Source organism: Python bivittatus, unplaced genomic scaffold (assembly GCF_059951505.1).
Source record: "Python bivittatus isolate LINGU-HERP-01145 unplaced genomic scaffold, Pbiv_v1 ctg000610_np1212, whole genome shotgun sequence".
NCBI lineage: Eukaryota > Metazoa > Chordata > Lepidosauria > Squamata > Pythonidae > Python > Python bivittatus.
Genome location: NW_028277088.1, coordinates 46,663,902 through 46,677,464, shown reverse-complemented (window position 1 = coordinate 46,677,464; position 13,563 = coordinate 46,663,902). Strand labels below are relative to the sequence as shown.

At 35.6% G+C, this 13,563-nt stretch overlaps 1 protein-coding gene across 1 annotated transcript in view; it reads right to left on the bottom strand.

Annotated features, from left to right (window-relative positions):
* The window catches only part of ARPP21 (cAMP regulated phosphoprotein 21), a 144,000-nt gene extending 131,682 nt beyond the window's left edge, over positions 1 to 12,318 (bottom strand). Inside the window, exon 1 of the mRNA XM_088150953.1 lies at positions 11,853 to 12,318. The gene's annotated coding sequence lies outside the window, so the exon portion shown is untranslated. The remainder of the gene's footprint in view (positions 1 to 11,852) is intronic.
* Positions 12,319 to 13,563: the final 1,245 nt, after the last annotated feature.

The window sequence follows — 13,563 nt, the reverse complement described above, 5'->3', positions numbered from 1 at the left end:
AGGTGGTCAGACTTTCTCTTTTATATTCTATTGACTGTATGAGTTGTCAATTAAAAAAAATAAACTGCTCTCATATATTTAGGGTATGCCAAGATGGGGCAAGTATTGCAACCTTATTGAAATAGAAAGCATAATGCACAAAACAGTTTTTCACACTACCAATCATTCATCAGTAAGCAATTGCCCTCTTGCCTAAAGATGTTTAATATCCAACAGTAAACATTGGAGTAAAATAGATTTGGCATTATAATGAAACTAGGCAAAAGAAATGCAAATTAGGTTTGATGACTTGTTTCTGAAATCCTATAAAATTCTATTCTGCGAAATTCCAAAGTTAATGGGACTGTGGAATTTCAAAAATAAATCTTCCTACATAATTTTTGTATAGCTTTTGAATCAATAGCTGACAATTACTTGGATTCTATATGGATATTATGCAGAACAACACGTGGATATTTCAAAGCTGAAAATATTTGCAGCATAATGATTAGATGAATATGCTGTGGCATAAAAAAAAAAGAATTGTAGAAAATGTGATCTCAAATATATGCCAATTAATGTCAGAAACAAAAATTGTTCACTGGCCTTGATGCTGAGTTCTTCTAGAAGTACAGCAAAAGACAACCTATTCAGATGTAGAAATACTATTATACCTGGTTATGGTTTCTAGCTTTATGCTTTTACCCTTTGCCTTATCCCTGAGTCATTTTCTTATGTATTTTTATACTGTTCTTCCTTCCCAAGAAGACCAGGACAAGAAAGGAGCCCAGAACAAAAATGTAATCATTAATAATAAAATCAACCATATTCTTTAATAACAATAACATTGTTTTAAATAAATTTCATTTTCAGAAAGAAACCTGGTCCAGGCAATTATTATTCTACATGTGCCTGGAAAAGAGGAAATGTCTTTTAGTTTTTTAAAAAAGACATGATAGAGGCCAGCTTCATTTCAACTGTCAGAGAGGTCCATAATTGTGGCACTACAGCAGAGAAGTCCCTATTCCTCACCACATCATTATGAACTGAACCTACTGATTGTATCATGAGGAGAGCCTTCCCAACTGTTTTAATACATTGGTTGGGTGGTCCTGGCAAGCAATATTTTAAGTAGCTGGGTTCTGAGCCATCAGAACTTGGGTTCTAAGCTTTGGAGAGCAGTATCACCACATACAACTGGGCCAGTAGCTCACAGCCAAGCAGAATAGCACTTTTAGGACCAATATTACATGGTTCTATTCACTTAACAACTTACCCATTTGCAGTTTATGGACTATCTTAAAGGATAATCCCACAAACAACATATTGCAGTTATGCAATCATCACACTGTTAAGTCATGGATCACTAAATCTAGGTTCTCTTGGTCCAGGTACAGACATAGCTCACCAATCAACTGAAACCAAGTATAAGCTTTTCTACTACTGAGGTGATCATGCTTCTAGTGACAGACTGGAATAACACCCCAATTTATGCACTTATGCTACTTTGTCCAAAGCAGACCACCTTCCTAATTTCTGGGCCTGGAAACTGTCTACCTATAGTGCCCCAGCCATCCCCAGGAGTTGGTTATGTAGTGGAAATGGTACAAGTAATGTCACGATGCAAAGCCCATGACATATGTACTTGCATCCAACTTTGGTGGTGGGATTTGCACTGTAATGACACAGAACATGTATCCTTTTTTTGTTGTTGTTGTTATTGTAGCTACCCACAGATGACTATGTCTCCATATATAATAATTTGCTCTGTGTGTACGGAGATGAATATGCTCCTGAAATGCTGTAATGTTTGACTATTTATCTTTTAAATTAGTTTGGGATTACTAAACTGTATATTAAGCTGTCTTCTAAAAAAGTCCCATTATTCTACATCAAAAATAATTTATTAGCATTTGTTTTTCAACTTGCTGTTATTAAATTCCATGTCAGTTATGGAATTTTTCTTTCCTAGCTACTGAAATCTCTGTCAGTATTAATTACAATTAAAAATTACTAGTTTTATAAAGCTTGCTGTGTATTTCTCAAGAGTTAATGTTTGTTCTTTATAAGGTTTGATACCACATTACATTTTATATTTATTTGTTCCTTGCAGATGGTGGCGTAATGTTCCTCCCAGCTTTATAGGATTATTTACGTTATCTAAATAAATCTATGTAAATTGATACAGATTTTAAATGTTGAAAAGTTTTTTAAAAAAACCAGGACAATTAAGCCAGTTACCTAATACATATAATTTACCTATAACTTTAATAAAATATCTTGTTAAAATTATTTCACAAAATGTTTATCTTTGGTATTGCTTTTGAATTTAGTAGATTTATCTCATATCCTCCTCCCCCCCCCCCAAAAAAGCATATTAGTAAAATTAGCAATATAATGCCCTGTAAGAGTTAGATAATTCACTACATATGCCACAACCATATACTAGGTTTGTTTGTTCATTTGTTTCAATAGAAATATTGACAGTAACTTTGAATTCAGTTTGCACTATATTATAAAACAGAAAGCCTATTTTCAAAGAGATGAATAGCTGAATTGATGGTCAGTAGGATGGCCAGTCAGGCTGGCAGACACTTTAAGCAGCTGTTTAAAGAAAATGTTACAAACCCAGATGTAACCCTAGCCCTAACTCTTGAGGGAAACTGTTGCTGTTCGAAAGTGCATGTAAACCCATTACCACATAACATCCTGTTTTATTCATACTATCTATGTTTGCTTCCTTGGTCCAGCAAGTCTCCATATCTACATTTCAGTATAAGAAGGTAATTTCTTCTTAGGCATGAAAGCATGTAACAGGATTTCCTCCCCCCACTCCAAAGTCCAGAATAAATTGCAAAAAGTGGTCGTGCTTTCACAGTATTTGCTGTAATTACTATATATAAATTGTAATAACTATCATAATAATGTTTTATCAATACAGTTCAAACATTCACCTTTTTATTTATCAGAAGAATTTGTGCTTTCAGCATGCATACCTACCGAACAGATCTATTTGGTTGCCAATACAAAGTAATTGCCAAATGATGGCATTTGCAAGGTCATAAGCTTTGCTCTTTTAGCCATAAAGTGAATGAATAGTATGCTCTGCATGCTCCTCTATTAAATCTATTCACTTTTTTTCCTCATGAGTGAATAAACAAATTGAGGACTAACTTCATATTGTGCCCTAGCATATTTTTATGATTAATTGCACTCAAAGATGGCATAATTTTCAAATTAGCTTTGAACTGGTTGAATTACAAATCCTAGTTGGCTGATTAGAAGTATATAAAAATAATATAAAGCCAGCAAAAGTTGAGGTGAATTAGTTGTATGCCTAGCACATTGTTCATTCACATGGTATCATAAACTTGGAGTCCTTGCTTACCATTGTATAAAAGCAAACAGTGTATACACATTGTAAGTTGGCCAGAAATTGTCAGCACTTCAAGGTAGACCAGACTAGGAAACCAAAGTTATGAATGCTGATGCTGCTTTATTATAAGGCTACTGTAAGAGAATTTTGCAAGTCTGAATACACTCCCCCCGCCCCCCATGTTCATGAGAATTAGGGAGGGTCATGTCTGAGATGTTTTCTCGAATTAGAGAAACAGACTCGGATTTCTTTTATCTGACCACTATCTTGGCTGTGGCTGTTCTTCCTGTTCCTCGTGGTTATCTGCTCTGTCCATTACAGAAATGTATGTGTTCTCCAGGAATACAGACGTACTGTTTGTGCTACCTAAATACTGCTTCTGCCTGCTTCATGTATTACACATTGCTTTATTGTTCAGCTTGATTTGAACAGGCTAGTGGAAAACCACTATGATTGAGATGTTTCCCAGTAAAATACAGGTTCTGACATATAAAATCAAATCTTTATTAAGGTCATATACCAGCATAAGGAGGGTGGGGTAGTCATTAAAAAGCATAAATGTGTAAAGAGTAGAAATAAAAGTCTAAAAAAATTATGAAAAGCTAGAAAATATAAATTAAAAACTAAAAGTATATATATAAAGCAACAATCTAAAGGGGCAGAAGCATTAGATGGGTATAGGGGAGCATAAAAGGTTAGTATGTGGAAGACTATATCTATCAAGTTACAAAGCACTGTGATATGGTGAACTAGGTATTCATTAAATCTAGTTCATAAAGTTGAGCCCCAAGTACAGGTCATCATCCCACAAATTTTGAGCACTGCTGCACAGAACCTGGCAACATTGTATGTTGTAGCAGGGTTGGTATCTGAAAGTAAGAGGATGGTATAAAATTGTCCTCCTGTGTGCTCTGGGTATTTATACAGTAATGGTGAGTTCAGGCTAGTACGAATGTCTCTGTAGTACAGGCACTGGAGAAGCACATACTCTGTTGTTTTGTTGTTTCTGTGTGGCTCTGACGTATGCAAAACCTTCCCATTTCTTCTAAAAATGATTCATTGGACAATTATGGCTGTAAATATCTTTATTGGCACTAATAATTTTCAATGGTAGCTTTATGAAATGTCCCCTTTAAGGATGTATAACATGCTTAAGCTGACATCACTTTTAGGTAAGTTAAGAGAATATTCAAATGATTTGTTTCTTGCAATTATTTTCTTAATGGTTTTTATTTTTAATTTTTAACTGAATTCATATGTTGCTATTGTACTTTTCCTTGGTGAACAGGAAACTTAAAGATTTGTATATGCGTGTATATGTGGGTATATGTATGCCCATGGGGTATGATTATATTTGATGGTTCAGTCACACATGCAAGTTACACATGATGATTTAGTCATACACATCAAGAGATTACTGGGTGAGTATAAATCAACATTTATTTACTTTTTATTGTTTAGTAGTAGATTACTACTATTTATTAATGGCACCCAGTAATCCCAGAAATTTATTTTTTGTTAAAAAAAAAATTAAAATCTTTTTGCAAAAAAATTATTAGTCTACATACATAAATTTTAATCTAATGTACACTAAGTTATATTTGTACAGGTTACTGCATCAGATTTGTGTTAGTAATCTCTTTTATTTCAGTTTCTTGTTCTTCAGCCAACAGAATTCAAGAATATTACATTTTATCAATTAATATATGGGAGGAAAAAAAATGAACATTTTGATCCAATAAAATTGCATGGAACCTGAATGACCTAACTATAAGCACCTGCAAAAATGAGAGTTTTTCTTATGCAGCCCTGCAGGGGATTTTTCCAGGAGTTCTAGGAACACAGGAAGTTGAAATATATTTAAGATCTCCATAGCATATTTCATTGAAACTAGAAAGGCATGCACATATGCAGCGTCAGTTAATTGGCACATAAAATTAGTTATATCTCCAAGTATCCTTGTTAAACATACTTGGAAATCTCATTTAGATAACTAGCATCCTCAGTTGTTAAGCCTGCACATTTCTTATTGCTGGGTGGTATCTTTTATCACACCACATCATTAAGATTTCCAGTGAATGCTGTCTTTTAGTTCAAGGAATCTGTTTGAACAGAAGGATGGTAATTTTCACCAATCCTCTATCCTAATTAGCCTCTACATTTGCCCATATCTGCTGTGGAGGGTTGAGTACCTTTTGAACATGGTGTATCTGATTGGCATGGGCACACAGCATGAAATGAAACAACCTTCTAACCTTCCAGTCACATACTGGTATTGGACCTAAAATCTATCTGTAATTGGTAGAATACCATAGCATACAGGATACAACGCTAAGGAGTGGAAAACAGACTCCTGTTAATAATTCAACAAGAGACCAGACTGGAGAACAATCCATTCTCAGAAGGCAATTCATTCAGAATTGGAAGATCAGGAGCCCTGTATTGAAAAAAGCCCCAAGCATTAGTAGGAATAGGGACTTCTAGATCTTCAGACTGAATTACTTCAATATTGGCCATGGTAAAAATTGGTCTTTAATTGATCTTTGTCTCAGCTCCAAAATACTAACCATTCAAAGTACAACAGAATAATTATTAAAAATGAAAAAAAAAATCAGGAAATGGTAAAACTTGCTGTTCAGTAATGTCGTTTGGTTGCTTAATGGTGCCATTTTCAATCCTTTACATCTCAAGTTAGAGATGTAAAAGAGATCAGCCTGCAACTCTAGAGAATGAACCAGATATGCCAAATGCCTGACTGGATATGAGTTAGCTTCCTATATTATTAGGAAACTTTCTGAAATGTGGTATTTTGTAGGTTTTGTTTTTAAGTAGTCTTACTGCAAAAATAACTGTACTATTCCTATAGGTTAATCATCTAGCAGAGGAGTATCTTGCACATATACTTGTTATCAAAAACCTGAACATTTATATGAATCTACTGTATAGCTCTTTATTCGCTTGCAAATCGGAAAAAAAAGGACATGGCTAAACATACACTTTTGGTTTGCAGCTAGTTCTTTTAAATTAGGAAAAGTATGACAGAGACAAGAAAAAGCTAACCTCACTGAAAAATACAAGCTTAAGTGGTCTTTTGTGCTTTGAGAGATTTCCCAAAAGTTCATTAAAGTTTGTTCATTAGACTCCTATACTCCAAAAGGATTTAACTCTCCAAAAAAATCTCCACACTGTTGTAGATATTCATGAAATTGTTCTAATGTACTCGCGTTTGAATTAAAGCTTTCCTTGGGCTTTTAAAAAGAAAAAAGGAAAAGGAAAACAAAATTGTGAGCCCTGCGGCAAAAGCAATCAAGTACATACAGCCCCTTTGTAGAGATCTGTGTACTTAACTGATGACACAGTAATGCTTTTTATCATGTTAAAGATGTGAACATGATAATTTAATGTTATTGTTCTAGTAGAGTACATTATCGTGTTTTACTCTGACAGGTAAGTATTGTAAACATTATGCTGGACCCAGACTAAATTAACTGAACCTGGATCCTATTGAATAACTTAGATAAAATAGCTATGATGGGTCTAATACATGTCAATGAGTTGGTATAGGTGATTTATCTATACTACTCTTTTTAGAAAAAGTATGAACTATGTATTCAAAACAAAAATATTACAGTTATGTTGGTAAACATAAAATCTGTGTTGGTCTACTGAAAAAAAATATTGCAGAAAAGAACCCTATCACTTTTTAATTTAGATTCACATAGACTTTATTTAAAAATCCACTAGAAGAAATAAATCCAAAGGCATTGTATGGAAATGTTAATTAAGCATGTGGTAACACAGTACTGGGGAAAAAAAAAAAAACAAGAGCACATTAACAATGACACAATACATAACCTAACTTGCCTATAAGCGCAGGCTAATTAAACCAAAAATTAACCCATCTAATCTTAAACAGTTCAACTGAAAAAAGAATTATGTTAGAAGAAGAGGCTATAGTCCACGTAGCCTCTTCTTCTAACATAAGTTAGAAGTAGCTTATCTCCAATTTGGTCAAACTGTTTCACACATAGTTTAGCTTAATTTTGTTTTTTAAAGTTTAAAGGAAAAAAAATATTTTGAGTGTAATCTCAAGAAAGATGAGTTTTACCGGAAGGAGCTAAATACAGTTAAGTGCTTACATTCTATCGATTGTACCTTACAGTACTAAAATACACACACACACACACACACACCACTTTCAATTATGCATATACAAACCCATTATAATCCATCTATGACTCATATTTCCCGCAGATAAAATATGGGCGAGCTTGTACTTACAGCATGGCAATGATTAATTCATTGATGCTAAAAAATTGAAAGTAATTGAGCAACTGAAAATTGCATAATGTGAAAATATATAAATTAAAAGATATAAATATAATGGTTTCTATAGAAGTTATAATTTAGTATACACACATTCCCCAAATTGCTATATTATTTTAAAAAGTACAGTCATAGAATTTTAGTATGAAAATCTTCAACTAAATAATAATACGATCAGACATTTTTTCTAGTTCATAGTACTCTACCAACTGTGTCATTTTTTTTCAGAACAGGTTTAAATTAAAGCAATATTTCATAAAACGTTAATAATTTCTTGTAATGCACTTATTTCCAAAACTTAAAATATTTTCAGAAGTAAATGGTATTTATAAAGCACATTTTGCTGCAAAGGTTCCTATTCAAAAACACTGACTTGTTTCTTTTAGGAATCTAGTTTTATTACACCACTCACTTCATTATTTCTTTTACTACAAATATTCTAACCATTTTAACTGAGCCCAATGAAAAATGGTAAAATCCATTTATAAAAAGTGAACGAGATCTGTTGGTATACATAGAATCTTAGCTTCCACATGCATGAATTTGTCATTTGAAATCATTAAATCATTATAATTTCATGTTTAATATTTTATAATTACCTATTAAAAATTATATACACACCAAAGAAATATATTCTATTATAAGTAATGTGTCTCACTGAGTAAAATAATTATGAGGACCAATGACTTATGGGATCTTACAATTATTTACAGTTATAGTGTCTACATAAGTCATGATAATTAAATGGCTTCATAGACTGTTTATTTACAGAAATATGTGGCTAGTATTACTACAGAAAATTTGATTAGGATGATTTGTATCTGATCCAACAATATTTCTCATATACTATGTAGACCTTTATTTAAGAATGCTCACTTCTTTGGCATGTAAATATTGCATAATCCTATATTTAAAAAAACAGAATACTCTTTCTCTGCAAAATATTTCTAAGTGTACTTTATATGCAAACATTTTAAAAATTAAACTAAGATTTAGGCCTAGATAGCTGATGAACAATGGAAAATATACAATCTGATACATTTAGCTAGGTCACAGGAAATCAGGCTCTACAGCCAATGAGAAAAACTGCCATTACATTTGATGACTGAATTTTTCACTTATTCTTTGAAAATATTTTCATATATACACAACATAAATGGCAAACAAATTGGTATTTATTCTGTCATATATCACATATCACCAGCTACCCATTTTCTTGGATCTTTTGATACTTAGACTTTGATGCCATTTGGGTTCCAAACTCAGAATGTCCATGTTTCATTTTTGATATCTGAGAGTTTGTCCTCCACCTATATAGATTTAACTTTGTTTACTTCAGTTAACATTGGGACATTTCTTGAACTTTACAGGATTACATTTTCTTTTGAAAAGATAATTTGGGAAGAACAAATTTCATTGTCTGCTTCAAATGGTATTTCTTTGATTAGGTTCACCAGGTCATATCTATATATCTGTATATATTCAGAGTTCAGAACAAGTTTGTAACATGCACAGTATCACACTTGTGCATACACAAATGCAAAATAACATATTTCTATGCCAAAGACTTATTTTCAAGTATATATGAATGGAACTTGAAAAATTTGCTTGAGTAATGAAACCTTGTTTGGATCTCTCAGGTTAAATTTAGTTAATGAAACAAATGCATACAGAAATCAAGATACACATATACGCTGTTCCAAACTATTATGTTAAATGTTTTGCAGAATATTTATAAGACAAACTTTTGCAAATTCCTGACATGTATGCTTTATATTTATGCAGCTTTCATAAACAAATCCATACCTAAGGATTTTATGTTCATACATAATGAATTTTTAATAAATCTATAGGCATGTTATTTTACCCATTAATATCACTAGGGGTTGTCAACTGTTTACTTTCTGCAAACACCAAAATAATGATGATGAATTATGTGAACTAAATGAACTTCTAAGACCTACATAAGCATAACATGAAAGTACAATATTCATGATTTTTAATTAAATATCATGCATTTCTTTCACACTTAAAACAGCAACAATTCACAGATATGCTTATTATTTAATAAAGCTCTTTTACAATATTTTTAGTTAACAAACACTCGGGAAATAAATGTTACATTTTACAATTTAAATTGTTTTATAATGCCAAACTGATTTACATCTTTAAGAAGACTCAGACTTTTACCTATATTTTATGTTTTCTCACAAGTTCTAAACATCCTTCATTTAGTTCTTAGCTACTTTCCCTGCCCCCAGCAAAGATTTACTTGGAACACATGTAAAATACCCAGCCGTTATTTTAATACTGTATAGCGTGGTATCATACACAGAATTTGAATAATGATTCACCATGTTCCACGGACAGCTTTTACCTCTGCTTTTTTTTTTCAGCAGCCATAGCCAATCATTGCTCTCCTCTTCCATAATGCTTCTTTATGGCAGACTGAGATGGTTCTTCATTAAGTAGCATTACAAAGAGAACACACCCGAAATCACAAGTGGAGCATGCTCGAACAGTGCTAATGCTACAGTTCTCAAGGTAACCAGGCTCAGTTCAAAACTGAGAGCAAAGTCGCTGTAAAATTAGTAAATTGCAAGCCTAATTGTGTACACTAGCTTGCCTTAAAAAACAGTGTGTAGTTTATTTTTTGAATGACAGAGTTAGAAAGTATTCTGAACCAACAAAATATAAAACACCAATGTTATTATTCTTACAGTTTATCACTGTTGTATTTTTTTTAATGGATGAGCAATAGATAAGCTGTTCTAAATGGACACAAAAGCAACATATTTCCTCTCCTGCTTTAAAAAAAATGGATAGTAGTAACACTGATGGATTTACAGCAGATGGAAAGGTAAAAGCATACAGTTTAAGGAAAGACTGCTTAGCTTGTATCAGTTAGCATAGTTGGATGAAATGATACTTTTCCAAAAAGTTCTCAGCATGAACTTAGATATACAGGAGTTGACAAAATGAATCCATGCTTTATTTATATCTGTAAACAAAGCATCTGACACAATTTGGACTCTCAAAATAAATGTACAGCATGACAGCAATGAAGTAATTGCAAGCAATGAACACTGCAGACAGCCTGCCGATTTCAGATACTTAAGTGAGATACAGTAAGCTTCACAGCCATCGGGCAATTTCTTCCATGACATCATAAGGATGCTAACCCAAATATGCTACTTCTTACCAAATCAAAACACAGCTGTTTAGCACTAGGAATATCTGACAAACAATGTGTGTTCTTTTACTAGACTTCTGTCAATATTAAGTAATTGGTTCACTGACTTTTTTGGGCTTTTAACCAGCATCTAAAACAGCATTTAACCAGCATCTACAACAATCACAATAGCAAATATCTGTTGCCATTTTAATGTTAAATTAAAGGAACTATTTGAAGTTTCTCTATCACATGAACTGTAATTCCAGAGGTTGTGGTGAAAAAGGAGTTTAATTTAACTTACTTATGTGAAAGAAAAAAACACACCACTGCTATATATTAATGTACTATGAATCTTAACTGCAAGCAAATCAATGTTTCTCAGACTGAAAACCCCTTATCTCCACAACACTTGCCTGTCTTCCAGACAGCTTGAATGTGATTCCTAAATTATCTACCTTCTATTATTTACAATAGTACAGATGCACGAAGTACCTTACAGGCAAGGCAGGGGTCTGGCACCTATGAAGCCTGGAGAAATGTGGCAGAGAATCTTTAGCTCAGTTGGAAAACTTTTTATCTATGTTTCTTTATCCTTAAAAAAACCCTCAATTTTTAAACACACGCAGGTATGAATTAAAAAGTCATCCAAAAGGCAGGCACATCTTTCAGAATGTAACACCGCAGAACTCTGAACATAATCCGCCTACTAGTTATCTCAAGGAACAGCAATACACTGCCATTTCAAAGCCCCTCGGATACAGGCGACGCTAAAACGCTCAGAGCACCAACCAGACTCAGATGCACTTCACAAGCCCCCTTTCCCTCCTCATGTGTCAGACCCACCCTGAGCTGATCAAATCGAGACGCGCAGAGACACAGCAAATGGCTTCAAAGACAGGACAAGAAAGCTTAGGCTGCTACAAATGGTACAGAAACATAACACGCGGCAGACACGTAGAAATGGGTTGTTGGGGGCGGGAGGTGTCTTGGTTTTACCTTGAATGAACACACCGGATATGCCCCCCAGCGTCTTGATGTAATTTGGGGCTGCTCTGGCTGCAGACGAGGGTGCTCTTACAATACGCCTGTTTTCCTGCAAGGCATGGTCTACTCCGCCTCCTCTTCCCCTCCTGGGCTGGAGAGCTGTTACTACCGGGCACTTCGCGCTCTTTCTCCGGGGATGCTGCCTGACTGCGCGCCTCTTTGTACCCGTCTGCACTCCTCACTTCTTCGGCTGCATGGCTCTGATTCGGATCGTTACGGAGATTATTCTCTCCCTGTGCCTTCCTCAGACTTCTCTCGAGGTAGCGCTTATTGTCTCTTCCTAGATCCCGCCGCGCCGCCCCGTTCCTCTGTCCCCCCTCAGAGCCCTTCTGAATCCTCTGCCTTGGCTTCTCTGATCCCCGCAAAGTCTCCCCTCTGCTTCTGTCTCCACCCGGTTTCCTCGCCCCTCTCCTTTGCCTCTATTTCTGTCCGCTTCCCACCCTCTGGCCCAACCCTTTGGCAGTGCGTGGCTGGCTGGGTCTCGCTTCCCTTCTGCCGCCCTGTCTCCTCACTTCACTACTGTCTGCTTGCGAGCCCCGGTTCTGCCTCTTCTTCTTCCTCCTCTCTCAGCCTCGCCTCTCCCCGCCCACACGGCGGACCAAAGACAACGTGCTTGTCGCTCTCCCACCTCGCCGGCTCCGCGCTCTCTGCTCTCAGCGCCTCTTGCGCGCCCGCTCATTTTGCCGGAGCAGCGGCGACAGGAAGAGGAGCGTGCCAGCTGCTGACTCCGCCGCTGTCAGGACGGACGGACGGACGGACGGCCTCCTTTTCTGTAAACTCCACAATCGGAGGTACACGAGGCAAGGCTAGCTCCTGCCTGCCTGCCCGCCTCATAAATGTGTGTGTGTGTTTTTTTGGTGGCACGTTGTGTCACCCATTCGTCGTGCCCCCCTCCCGCCCCGCACACGCGCCCGCCCATCCTCAGCCTGAAGCTGAGACACAAAGCATATGAACAACACTAATCAGAAGAAGGTCCATTAATCTCTGCAGTTCCTTCTGCACGTCTATGGCTCCGTCCTTTCTTCTTGCCCCATCCCACAAATCTATAAATCCTTCTCCAAACAAAATATTAAAGCAGAATTTTTGTTTTAAATGTACTGTATTATTGTGTCTTCTTCTTCTTCTTCTTCTTCTTCTTCTTCTTCTTCTTCTTCTTCTTCTTCTTCTTCTTCTTCTTCTTCTTCTTCCACTTCCTCCTCCTCCTCCTCCTCCTCCTCCTCCAATTTCATTGTATTCCTTTTGATTCACCCGAATTTTGAGCAAGTGTGGTGGGGGAGGGGAGGACAGTTCCCAATCTTTTTCATTGCGAGAGATTATATTTTCTAAATGTTTCTTATTTTGAATGCAGAATTATGTTTAAAAAGTAGCAGCTCACAGATTGAAACACTTGAGTTCTGTGGTGTTGCTTGTGGCTGAACCTAACAGATCCAAGATCCTTAGGCTCATTCCCTATGTGTAATGGCTTTTAAATGATAAACAAACATCAAATAGAATAGGTAGAATACTTATTTGGGGAAAAATTCAGGGCAACCAGACAGTAGTGCAATTCTACAGTACATTTAGTTCTTAAGTTTCGTCTTGCAATTTGATCTAATCAGTCTTTTCATGCTCTAACCCAGGAGAAACTTGTATTAATCCTGTATCTTTAAGTGTATTGCAGTGC